The following is a 14,711-nucleotide window of genomic DNA, read 5'->3' as shown; positions in this document are numbered from 1 at the left end:
TAAAGACAGTATCATGTAAAATACAGGTGCTGCACAACCAATGCCTCACCCCACCTCAGGCCCACCATCCCCATCCATACTGTGCTGGTGCCAGTGTACATCTGTATGTTTGCCAGTTATTAGCTGGGACTAGGCTGTTACATGTGTTGTTCAGTGTTTGGGACAAGCCAAACTGACACACATGTGTAGGCCATAGTTGTCAAGCACCTGCAAAAAAGCTGAAGGTGAGGAGGGTGTGTCATCATGACACACCAGTGCACTGCAGCAGGGATCCTAAGGATGCTACGAATGGCTGTATTTGCACAGTCAGGTTCAGGAACTGTGGCAGACATAATCCTTACTCCACAGCAATAGTGGCGGCAGTGTGTGAACTCCAAGGAATGTGCATACGAGTAGACCATGCAATCATGCAGAGTTGAGGGACATGTGTAGGGCAGACTGACCATATACTTGCAAATGAAAAATTGCCCATGCTAGTATACCCCTGCCAGGAATAGTGACTGCTGTAGTACTCATAACAATAGGTGTAACAAACCATCATTATAAGGGCGTGCACACATATGCACCCACAAAGTATATGCATCGCGGTCAGCATCTGCACACCTAACACATTTGTTAGAAGCTGGATGTGAATGTACAGGACATATGTCATATATCAGGCTCATGTAATGTTAATATATACGGTGATGTGGTCCCATGGCATATCAAGGAAGAGTGTCTCATATCAATAAGGGTGTGTACACTCCCCATAGCCACGGTAAGGTTTGATGGTTGTCAGTGTAATAGTATTGCATTGGTTATACATGCACTGCTGATGTTGAGCTCTGTAAACCAGACATCAGGCATTCACAAATGACATCTTTCCACATATCATCCCAGGTATGTGTCGCACAAACACATAGGGGCTGTGAGCATTAGAGCAGACACAACTGACACAGTAATACACATTCAGCAATGGTTTGTACACCTGTGTGGTATGGTGTACAGTACAATGCAGGGTGCAGAACAGGTGTACAGCAATACTGTGCACATGGGTGCAATGTTTTCCAGGGGAAGGGGCATCACCTACTAACACAGCTCATGCATCACACACATGTATACTGTTGCTAGCATGGATTGACTATAGCTGCATTGCATGCTGTTGAGTACCATATGTTATGCATGTTGACAGATGTGTAATGGGAAGACTGTGTGTACTATCTTTGTGCAACCTCACCTGTAGGTGTGTGTGTGGGGGGGGTTTGTCTGTAAGTGCAATCTGGTGGAGTGGAGGGGGGTTGATGCATATAGGATGTGTGTGTGTGTGCATGTGTGTGTGTTTGTGTGGGTGTCTATGAATGCACATGTGTGATTGTGAGGTTGTTCATATGACAAAACTTCCCTTTGGAATCGTGCAGTACATGGACATGGACTGACACATGAGACATCAGGAATACTTGTCTGATGTGTAATCACAGGACAGCTAATAGTATAATAAGGTCTGTCACATGGAACATGCAATGGGAATGAAACTAGACACTAGTTATACCCTTAATATTGCAATCAGCAGAAAGGTGAATGACTACCCACATATGCAGCACTACAGATGCATTGGGGAATTACTAGACAATACCAGGGAGTGTATCCATATATTACTGTTGTCCACATGATAAGTTGATTGAGCAACAGATCTGGCATGTACTGAGCAATAGTTACATATTACACTCCAGTGCGTGGCATTATGGAGTGAATGTAGTAGCCCCTAACATATGGGGGCCATGCTCATGATGTCCAGACATACCCAGGGTGAGCACTGGATGACAGCAGTGAGTCCATGTAAAACCTACTCCACTCAAGTCATGGAGGTAATGGAGTAACAGGTCTTGTGTTGTGATCACTCGTATAGGCATTTAGAGGAATGATACATTAATGAGTGGTATTAATGAGTGTATGTTACCAAGTGTGATGCAGGATGGGGAACTTACATGAATAAGCATGAGATTATCTGTAAACTCAAGGGAAGGTAGGTATTATGGTGGAATTTCAGGGTGTGTGTATGTGTGTGTGTGTGTGTGTGTGTGTGTGTGTGTGTGTGTGTGTGTGTGTGTGTGTGTGTGTGTGTGTGTGTACTGTTATGCAATGCCATACAGGTCTTAATGTGCATTTCTTGTTTTCCCCCACAGGTGACGAGGTGGGTCAAGGTCCTCCTGTATGAAATCTGATGATGGTGTCCATACAGACACGGAAGATGATGATAGGACTGTTGAGGCACAGGCAGGGTTGTCAGAGGCTGAAACTGCACCATCGTTTGACATCCCCCTGTTAGCCACCCCAACCTCGCACACAGTTACAGTGCCTATACATACCCCATCACGAGTGGCCATAGCACCTGGCGGTTGGTGGCAGTGCACAGGAGATTGTGGTATCTATGCCTATTATGTCTGGTCACAGCAGTAATAGCCGGATGTCCGACACGGCACCACATAAGCAGATGTACCGGGGTGCTCATGGTAGGGCCACTGGTCATCATGTCCCTGGCAGAAGTGCCACAACTGGTACCACCAGGTATGTTTCAAACTGTCATGGGGGTGCAGGCACATATGGAACTGTACACCAGACAGGGCCTGAGGCTGCAGCGGGCTGCTCTCTCATCTGTAAGCGACAACTTCCATGAACTTGCAGGTGCCCTCCATGATTATACCAAGGTCATGGATAGACAATTGGGTGAGATGGTGGGCCTCATCAACCGTAGTTTGTCCGTGCTTGAACATGTGGTGGGAGTAGAGTGACAGCTGCGTAGATGTAGGCCAGCAACACCAACAGCTTGTGGTCAACGTGGACGTGCTAGGACACCAAGGCACTCCCGTAGTGGTAGTACCAGCCCCAGCACTGCAGGGGGGTGCTGTCCACACCACACCACAGCAGACCTCATGCATTTGGCCCTGGCCAGTCCCAGAAGGGACCTAGTTTCAGCGGGCATCTGTCATCATCAGGGGAGAGTAGCAGATTGAGGCCTGTACCTGGGTATGCCTTTGGAACCCCTGGTAGGCACAGTCCGCATGTCAATGGATGGAGGTGGCGAACTCTGCACCCTGCCAGGTATGGTCTGCAGCTGTCCAAGAAACACCTGTATAGGGCAGCCACATGGCAGAACTGTGTGCATGCATACCCACACACTATACAAACACACATAGGGCAACCCCATACCTACACACACCACATCAACACTCCCATTTCAGCTAATTACATCCCTCACCCACACACATGGTGTGAAATGTATGGCCCACCCTCAGTCTCTGGCAAACCAACACCACACCCTGTGCATATGATGATACCTGTGCCACATCCCTGTCATCCATAACATTGATGCAGGGACAGGCTAATATGGTTCTGATGCACACGGTGACTGTACTACAGTATACCAATGTACTGCTGTGTAACATGTCAGCAGTAATATGTAATGCATACATGCCAGGTAGTGTAGCTGTTCAGCCAAGATGCATTATAGCTGTTAGTAACACTGAGTGATTGTGGTCTCCATAATGTTATCCATTTGTGTCACATGTGTACATGTGTCAGCAGGAGGATGGTCTGCAGTCATATTCCAGAAGGGGTATGGCACTGTGGTGACACCATGGCTGTGACATATCTTGGGCACAGTTGAACACATGTCACAGGCCTGTATAACTGTACTGCTTGTGCCACATGGACAGGTGACCCGCTGGGACATGTATAATCAGCAACCTGATGTATATCCATCCATATACAAGCACACTCTTACTTGGCAACACTGGGACTAGGCCTCTACCTAGGTATCTAGTGCTACTGATGTGTGTGGCATTCATTGCACACCCCACACAGCGTTTAGGGTGAGGTGTGTTCCAGGTTACATGTTACATGCAGAACATCCCCAGACATGTACATTATGGTAATGGGGGATGTAATAGTTGTATATGGACAATACATAGTGTGACATACCATCATATACACATTAACAGACACATAACAGGCAGTCACATATCTGAGAGACCTGAGCCTATCAGTGCTAACTAACTTGTCAGTGTGTCCAATGTGTTACAGGTAGGCTGCACACAGCACATGCATAACTGGGCAGGATTGTGGTATCAATTACCTGTATAGGTGATGGTGCAGTGGTCACCATACAGTGGTACATGGGACAAGTACTGGGGGTACCGTGGTGTAATGACAGTGTACATAACACCCACAGCCAACAGTGGATATTGTACACACTGGAACCCATGATGACACTCAGACATACCCACCATCACACATTGCCCACGACTGCAGTACAACCCATTGTCCATCCCAACAGTGGTACTACAGGGATATGAAACTAATGCACATGTCATAGGCATATTAGGGTGATGCAATGTCATGCCTCACCTATGGGCAGCAACATCTATATATAATATTGTGTGGCAATGTGTACTGTAATAGGATTATGTGGCCTCGGAATGCTGTACCATACAGATATACAGACATGCACACATACACACACTTGCCAGAACTCAATGGGTATCCCATGCCTATCAACCCATTTGTACAACCCTGTTGTGCTGGTACTGCAAGGCTCATGTAGCCGTTAGGGAGAGGAGCGTAACAGGGTGCATGTAATGTCTGGTACAGCAGCAGCCACATCTTACTATGGCAATGGGTGTTGCAGTGGGTGTGAAGGCCCTCATGGTATTCCCAACTACAGGTGTACTAACACACAGACACTGATATCCTCAGTAATGCACACGTACACATTTGTCAGTACTGAGGTGCATCTCTGCAGCTGGTCATAGGTGTGTACCTGGCTATTGTCCATGGAGAGGTGGGAAGTGTAGGGAGATGTGTGTACAGTGGTATCATGCCACCTGCCATGTGCCAGCAGGCAATCTATTGACAGACACCACTGTGGTGACCCTCAGAGTGAGAGTGACATGCATCAACCATTCCTCTGGGTGCCTCCTGCAAATGGCCACTGAGGTGATCCAGTTGACATGTATGCAACATCTGTTAAAACACATGGTTAGGGTCTGTGATGGAGACCTGTACCCAAGCATGTTCTGTTGACTGTGGTAGTGTAGTGGAGGTACCTGTGGCATGTGGTGCGTACAGGGCGTTGTGTCCTATCTGTGCCAGTTATAACACAGGTGGGCAGACATGTCAGTGTCAGTCAAGCATAGGTTGCCTGTACGTACCCAAGCTGGATACCTGCCAACTGCACATCTGTACAGGGACTGACAGACATCATCTTGACAACTAGCTATGCAGTGAGATGAATGTGTCGACAAACGACTGACAACAATATGTATGCCATCACTACATCTTGGAAGCCCTCACTGACATGTGCTGTACAGACAATAGTGTACAGTTACTTTCCACATGTCAGATCATTATCCAGTAGGGGATATATACTGTGACACAGCTTACACACCAGAAACATGACAGTGATGACTCAGAGTCCAGCTATGCCTGTAGGGGTACTAGTTGCCAGTACTACATTTAGCAATCTATTCTTGCCTGGGAAAGCACTGTCAACAGTAGTAACGGCATGATACACTACATTGCAGTGTGACGGCATGTTACCTGGGTTACTACCTTTGTATGTAACACATTCACATGGATAAGAGTGATGTACATGTCTTATATACTTGAGTGTCCCAGACATGACACTCACACCCTTTGCTACTGCAATGATGGCACATGCTTTGTACATGGCATTACATAAAATTATTACAGATGTCATTACCCTGCTATGTTATCAGGCTGGGATGTGAGCACTGGTTACCAGGGCTGAGCCATGCTTAGCAGGTGTCAGCATTGCTGCAATATAACAGCTGAGCACATTTGTGCACTGGTAAGTGAAGCCTACACGGTGTAAGCGCCCTTACGTTTAACCATACATAAGCACCGCTTAGCTTTGCACAAACCCACATAAACCCGCTTAAAGCTGCTCAAAACTGCCTTAACCACTCTATCCAACAGCCCTTATTCTGCCCAGCAACAAAATGAACAGCCCTTGCAGGTCTTGAACCCAGGACACTTTACACTATAGTCACAACAGTTAACCACTATGCCATGACAGCTGTGAAAGCAACTGTTGTTTTTCCAATATATCTGTCAGTAAACATTTTGAATAGTATTGGACAATTGCTGTGACTTCCACAATTGTGTAGTACTTGTTAGTGATATTACTGTTGCAGCACATATGTTGTATCTAAATAGACACATATCAGATACATATGGTGTGATACATCTGGGAAGATATACACAACCGTAATGTTTACAAATGACAAGGATAGGGATATATACATATACATATGTAGATATATGTCTACATGTACATACACATATATATTCATACATATGTATTTCTACACATCTGTATAGTGCATCATATGTATGGCCATTTATAGATCTCTCTGTACATATATATATATATATATATATATATATATATATATATATATATATGTATGCACATCATATATCTACAGATATACCTATTTATGTTGATACATATGTAGATATCTATAACTATATGCATACATATCTGAATAGATACACCTATTTATGTTGATATAGTAGATATCCATAACTATATGTATATATATATATATATCTATATATATATATATATATATATAAATATATATATATATATATATATATATATATATATATATATATATATATATATATATCTGTATATGTGTAGACATATATAGCTGTGTATATGATTATATTTTAGTTTGTGCATATATATATATATATATATATATATATATATATATATATATATATATATATTTATCTATATATGTACATATGTATCCATATATGTATGTAGATATGTATATGTCTATATATTTATATAGATATATGGATATATATATATATATATATATATATATATATATATATATATATATATATATATATATATATATATACATATATGTTTACCATATGTCCAGAACATGGAGTGGAGCCCTACCTCAGTAACAATAGTCCCAACCTCTTAGTGCAAGGGGATGTCATGTATGTATTGCAGGTATATATGTAGACTGTTGCTACTGTAACAGGGGTTGTCTTAACATACATGTTATGTGTGGGAGGTCACATCTGCTTTTGCCATGTATGGCATTGGTTACTGACAGACATCCTAAGGACATCATAGTACAGTACTACTGCTAGCACAGTAATGATCCTGTGGTCTACAGCAGAGATATGACCAATATATGTGAACTGTCTGGCAGTCTCTGGTCAGTCCAGAGGTGTACACAGATCACCTCTGTGCGAGACATGTGGACCACGCCTGACAATGTGGATGTTAACAGTCATGTACATGGGTATATCACGTAAATACTGGACTACATGTGCCCACACAGTTTATGCATTCACACACGCCAGTCTGTCCTGACACATAATAGCTGGTGGTGCAAAGGTCACATGGCCACATACTACCCAGTAGTTAGTGACATACATCTGTACAGAATCCCATACAGAATCCCACTGCTTTGTCAGAAATACACAACAGTTATGGTGACCTGGCAGCAGTATGTCTTGCAAATATCTGGACATAACAGCACACTGGGTAATTACACTAAGCTTCTAGGCATGTAACAAAGCACTGTGCAAACTACAGGCAGACTGCCACAACACTGGACTACATATTGTATGGGGGAATACACATGTACCTCCAAATATAGCAGGCTCTACATGCATGTCACAGCAGAGAGTAACAGACACCTGCGAAAAAGTGCATACCCACAACCAATGTGAACACAGCCACAGACATATATGGTACGCAAGCTTAATATGATACTATATGGACTGTCTGATAAACACCATCCTCATATGTGCCACTCACACATTAACCCTACATAAACTGGGTCGCGACACAGTGTGATCCGATGCCTGTCTGTGGTATGGGACACGTGTATGTTTGGCCCTACAGACACGTGAGTCGATAGGGTACCATACACTGGAGCAGCATGTAACATCAGATAGAACAGGACCAAGAACAATGGCCTCTACTACAGTCTGTGTACAGGCCAAGGTACGTATGCACAATATACATACTATTGACAATCACGATAAGTACACAGACCCCAGTACTGTACACACAATCACAAAATGCCCAGGTTATGTCCTCAGAAATAACCCTTACTATACATAACATGTCAAGCAGTCTGATATCTGACTGGCTTGTTATCAGGTATGATGTCAGTATATAATGGTGTACAGAACATATCCACCTTTTATTGCATGACATCTGTACAAAGGTTGACAGACTTGTGGCTGGAGCCACAAACACTGGACCAATATTGGCATGTTGCTATGATACCCTCATACATTTACTGTCGTGACAGGGTTTATTGTGACATATGTCCTATGAAGGATATGAAGTCAGTAGCTCTCATGGCTGTCACCATGTACTGACTGCAATCTTGAGACTTTGCTTCTGCAGTTCTAAGATAGATGATCTGTGAGTAACACAAGAAACATAAGACTCCAAACACTGCCCAGTCTGCAAATAACCCTACATGTGGGAGTTTCCTCAAACACATAACACTGTCATGACAGGTATTAAACCATGTAGACCAGCCATATCCACACACACCCTGTTAAACCAACATTACTCCAAATGCAGAAGAGCAACACTTACATTCTGTAGTCATGTCTGGTGCATCCCCCTCCTGTTTGTTGATCTGTTTCCACAGTGTATGTTGTTAGAGGTAACTCCCAATATCATCTGTGATGTTGTTTGCCAAACACCAACATGAGGTCCTGCTCACAGTGAATGAAAAAGCCCAAACACCCACATGATGTTCCTAGATATTAGAGTGTGTTTTCATGCAATTTGCTATGGGAATGTTACCACAACTGTTCCACATGCAAAAAGCTAGAGGGGAACTGCAATTCATGCAGAGGCCATCAGCTGATCATGAGCATCACTTACAAAACACAAGTTGCTGCCTAAGCAAAGCAGGTGTACTTCTCCACATCCATTCAGAGAAGGAGTGAGAGAGACAGACAGAGACAAAGTAAGTCAAGGAGGGGGTGGGAGAGTAAAACCTAACATGTTTGTGTCATACACTTACCAGTACAGGGTTTCAAACCCCTGACTGACTATGTATTGCGATCACATGTCTATGCAGTTATTGCATGCGCCACATAGCTTACATGTTGGAGAGCTGTCCAAAGGTATATCTGATGGTGAGTGACATCTGCAACAGTGATGCAGGAGTGAAAAGGTAGGTGTAGTACATGTGCCTCTCCACGTGAACAGGTGTCAATGTCGACACAGCCACACTCTCTCAGGGACTCACACACATTAACACAGTTGGCAGGGTCAGGAATAGACTTCCTAACTAGCTAGTGTGCCACAATACAGTAATACGTATCACATTCACCACAGGGGTTATCTGGATGATATATAGGCAAAGGGTATGTGAAGGTGTCTGACATCAGATGGCATGCTTCAGTAGGCCAATGGGAGTTGTAGTGAGTGTGAATGGGGTCAAAATCATTATACTCCACACACACTGACACAGGGTGCCAGTACTGACATGCATGGGTGCATTGCTTCACAGGTGTGTAGTGGTTGACTGTACAAGGCTAGGTGAAGGGTATACCTTGGCATCAGGCCACATGATAATGGTCTGCAGTGTGGCTCAGGGGTGTAGTGTCTAGATTGGCTCACACAGGTGGGTATTGTATTCACCATCCAGTCATCTGGGTTACTATTGTGTGTGGCCAGTACTGTGCAATGCTTGCTATGTATGTGTTCTATAGTTGATAATATGGACAGTATCTGGGATGTGCACACATACCACATGCATGTTCTGTGACATGTGGAACTGTACCTAGGGTGTCTGGGCCATGTTGTGTACACAGATCATTATCATCAGATGTGCCAGTCCTGGTCTCATGTGGTGAGAAACTGGCAATGGACACCAGGTTGACCCTGCACCTACATTGACAGCATGATACAGGTATTCCCTGGTGTCAGTGGCATCTGTCTATACAGGGCATGTGTTTAAGGCATGGTTTGTCCTTCATGGGTCACATTTGATGGCACTACAGTTGTTGCAGGCGTCCAGTGGGGAACATAGTGAAGGTGTACTGTCTGCAATTATGTGCCTATTGTAGTGATGGGACAGGGTGCCATGCCCTCTTTAGTCCACTGCAATCACACCATGGTTACTATCTGTGGGCAATATGCAGGATACTACCGACAAAGCGGTTGTTGCCTAGGTGAGTGTGTTTGTGTATGAGACATGGATTAAGAGTGTTCTCTGGATAATACAAGGGTTGCCTAATTTGTTCACCAGGCCTTGATGTCACATGTAGGGGTATGGATTGGCAACCCTAGCCTCTCTGCTGTTTGACATCTGTTATCCTTGTAAGGTGGACATTGTGACATATGATAGGGTTACCATATAAGAAATTTTCAAAACTCACTCCACAATGAGTCCAGTTGTTACACACTCACAGCCACCTCCACACAGGATATGAATGACAAATACAGACACACACAGTTGCCTTATCTGGGATTGAAACTCCTACCTAACTAGTACAGTTACTTCTACAGCATTACACAGTTATAGCATGTGCCACGGAGATTACTGGGCTACACCTTCCCCAAAGGTGTATTTCAAAGTGAATGATATCAGCAGGCTTGCCAAAGTAGGGCAATGGAGGTTGTATTGACTGTGAATGACCTCAAAAGCATTGCTCCCTACACAGGCAAACAAACACACACACACACATCCACACTTGCCATGTCTGGGAATAGAACTCCTACTAAACTAGTATATCACACTACAACATTATGCTGTTATATGACGCATCACAGAGATTACTTCACTACTTGTTCCCCAAAGGTGTATTTCTAATGATTGACATCAGTAGGCTTGCCAAAGTAGGGCAATGGAGGTTGTATTGACTGTGAATGGCCTCAAAAGCATTGCTCCCTACACAAGCAAACAAACACACAAACATCCACACTTGCCATGTCTGGGAATAGAACTCCTACCTAACTAGTTTATCACACTACAGCATTATGCAGTTATAGGATGTGCCACAGATACTACTGTACTAGTCTTTCCCCAAAGGTATATTTCAATGTGAATGGCATCAGCAGGCTTGCCATCGTAGGTCAATGTAGAGGGCAGCGTGTGTGCATGGGCCAGAACCCATTCATCGAGAGGCAGACACACCACACTCAGGCACACACAGGTTTATATTCCACAGGTATGTGCATACAACTGCTAGATGACTGCTGCCTTGTACAGTCATGTTGCACAGTTAGCACTAGCACCACAGAGTCTATAATGCTGAGGGATTCCAGAGGCAAATGTCTACAGCCAGTGACATTTACACATCATGTGGTTGTAGCCATTTGTCTGTGTGCTGGGTGGGACAGGCCTCATGATGGAAGGCTCTTTGTCACTGTCACTGTCTTCCACACATCTATGTATGTGTACTTTTGGCATATTATAGTGTGTTGTCCTTGGATATACGTGTGTATTCCTATCCAATGTGCATGCAAAGCATGACTGGTGCATACTGAGGAGTGTAAGCACTAACATCTGCAACTGTCAGATATGTATGGTCCACTGTTGTTGCCAGACATGGGCTTCATTTCTCTAAGTGTGCGAGCATGCCCAGTATGACCTTCTGTACTGAATGTGTGAATCCATTCCAGGAAGATTGTACTACACTGCAGACTTTTGTGTTCTACACCTACAGCAAGCAAAGTGTTTCTGCAGGATATCTGTAGATCAGTTGACAATATGGGGTCAAAATGGACAAAGGATAGCAGGTTACTGTAGGTAATTGTGTCTGTGCTGCTTCTGCTACATGGTCCTGGTGTTAGCAGAGATATTCAGACGTGTACTGTTATACACTGTGATGTTTTATGTCATCAAGTACTGTCAAGTAGACATATTTGCTTGCAGTGATGTCCTGGGGAACACAGGGTGAATGCAGCTGTTTCCAGTATTGTGGTCAAAATGCCTACATATTCTTGCAAAGTCATGCCATTCTGGAGGGGGAGCTGCAGACACTTGCTGCTGGGTCTGTATAACTGGTACAGCACCTTGGTACAGTGGTGGCAAAGGATCCCATACTTGTACATCAATCAACTTGACAGTATGGCCTTATCTTGCTGTAGAAATACCTCACAGCTGTACAGATTCACACAGGTCACCCAGAGGAAGGGTTCATTAGTCAGGACATTACCATTACATATTGTGGTTTATGAGCAGGTTTGTAGCTACCCATTCTTGTGTTTGCAACCAGGGATAGTATGTGCACATGGCTGTGTTTCGGACCTCACACACTCCATGATGTTTATACTCCCATCCCCCCTTTATTATTCTATCCTCTTCCATACATTATGCAAACATTCTCTGATACTTTCCCTATAGTTATCACCTCATCACAGCAGTATATTGGTGTTGGTCCACAGTTCATGCAGTAGGACATGGTGGACATGTTACTATGGTTTGTCCACATGGCCTTGCATATGGATTCTGTGGACTGTGTTATGCTGTTATTTGGGAGTCCATGACATAACATACATTAGCAGTATGGGTGAGACACAGACCTTTGGCAGAGGACTGTAGGCCATTTGGTAGTGATGCAGGCCAGCTGTAGCAGGCCATTGCATTCTGTCAGTCCTACAATCCCAGACTGCAATACAGTGTATTCCCCTGGGATGACAGGGTAAGTGTGCTAGGTGTTCATGCCAATACTTTCTGTCAGTATTGATCCAGTAGTGTGGATGCTGGCAGGGTGCTGCTTACAGCAATGGACACACCTGCATGGGACACCTGCTTTGCATGCTGCATTTTTTGCTATTGCCATACACAGGTGGGGGTCATATTGTACTCATTCCCAAATTCAGGGATAAGATTGGAGAGGTACCTGTGGGTGGTGGTTGGGTGAGCTGGGTGCATGTGTGCTATGGACACTACTTGCATCTGTCTCACAGATATGCATGGGGCATTCCACTTATGCTGGTTTGTGCAGGAACATCAGCTGTTTCTCAATACATCATTCCTATGACCTTTGTGGTCTGCCAGTGTTTGGCCAGATGACATCGGTATTCCCTACTACAAGCCCAGATAATGTGCTGCAAACCAGTATGTACAATTCCAAGGGTGTGTCCATTTGACAGTTACATATTATACACTGTCTGGAGCACTTCCCCCTGTGTACTGCTTGTATGTCTGGCCCAAGTCATCCCATGTCCATCTTTCAGATGGAACCAAAGAGAATCCTGCACGTAACGCAACTGCACGGCTCAAACCAAAGTCAAACATCCAAATGAAGAGCCAGCAGACTTTGATGAGCTCTAAAACTATTTACTGTAAAAAGCACACAAACAGACCTGTTTCGGCTTGACAAAATTTAACAGCCTTCCTCAGTGTTATCTTAAATCACAAAACACTGTGTTTAAATACCTGATGGCTATACTAATCAGTCATGTCATTGGTTAATTATTTATAAATATTCATTCAGTCCAGGTGAAAATAAAGCACCTAATTTGATAATTCACTTCTTTTCTTTGGAGTCCAAAAGACTATGCCAACCTCCTTTGTTTGTCCTATTTCCTGATATTTTATCAATAATGGTAAATCTGAAAATGGCATTTGGATTGTTAATGGTATGTTTGTACAGGGCATTTGTTAGTTTCCTGTTCCTAATGCCACTTAGATGTTCAGAGATACGTATGCTTAGGGGTCTAGATGTCTGTCCTACGTAAAAGGCATGGCATGTGCAGGTTGCCAAATATATGAGCAAATCTGACCCACAATTCGCAAAAAAAGTTATATTATGCACTTGTCCAATGTTGGTACTTGTAAATTCTTTAGTTTTAGTAATAGACTTGCAGTGCGTGCAATGCCCACATGGCACACATCCTATCAGGAGATCACCAATCATGGTCCTCTGGGCCCTATCCCTATTTGACTGATGACTATGTTTATAATGACTCATCTGGGAATTCAACTTCCTAGCTCTCCTGAAGGAGTACTGACATCTTTCTTTTAGAATAGATGCTAAAAAGTCATCTGCCCTTAGAATGTACCAATGTCTCTGAACTATATCCAATAACATATCTGTATTATGACCATAAGTAGTCAAGAGTCGAAGATTGTGATTTATATTAGCTGATTTATCTTTATACGTAAGCGTATCCTGTCTATCCATGTTTGATACCCAGTTGCTTGCACTTAAGACATGGCCCATAGGATATCCTCTATGGCAGAATCTAATGGTGAGGTCATCCCTATAGTGTTTGATGTCCTCCGGTTCGGAACATATCCTCTTCATTCGGAAATATTGGGACCTGGGGATATTCTTGCATATGTGTGGAGGGTGAAAGCTGGAGGCATGGAGAAGGGAGTTGTACTGAGGGTACTTCCTATATACTTGGGTGGTTAAAGTATGATCAGCATTCCTGCTGACCAGCACATCCAAAAATGTGATGTGCTGTAAATGAAAGGTGGCTGTAAACTCCAAGCCCCATTTGTTTTCATTTAAGTAGTTAACAAATTCCCTCAAATACAACTCATCAGTTCTCCATACCATCCAGCAGTCATCCAAGAATCTTCACCAGATATCCATTTCATTTAGATAGATGTGAAGTGGGTCATATATAATAAATTCCTCCACATATGCCATAAATAAATCAGTGTAAATGGAGG

General features: G+C 43.6%; 1 pseudogene; it reads left to right on the top strand.

Moving 5' to 3' along the window:
- The window catches only part of LOC122792356, a 109,726-nt pseudogene that overhangs the window by 54,022 nt on the left and 40,993 nt on the right, over positions 1 to 14,711 (top strand).

The sequence above is a fragment of the Protopterus annectens genome, chromosome 1.part2, assembly GCF_019279795.1.
Source record: "Protopterus annectens isolate FY-2018-M chromosome 1.part2, PAN1.0, whole genome shotgun sequence".
NCBI classification, from domain to species: domain Eukaryota; kingdom Metazoa; phylum Chordata; order Ceratodontiformes; family Protopteridae; genus Protopterus; species Protopterus annectens.
The sequence above is the reverse complement of the archived record's forward strand: the minus strand, read 5'-3'. Positions and strand labels throughout refer to the sequence as shown.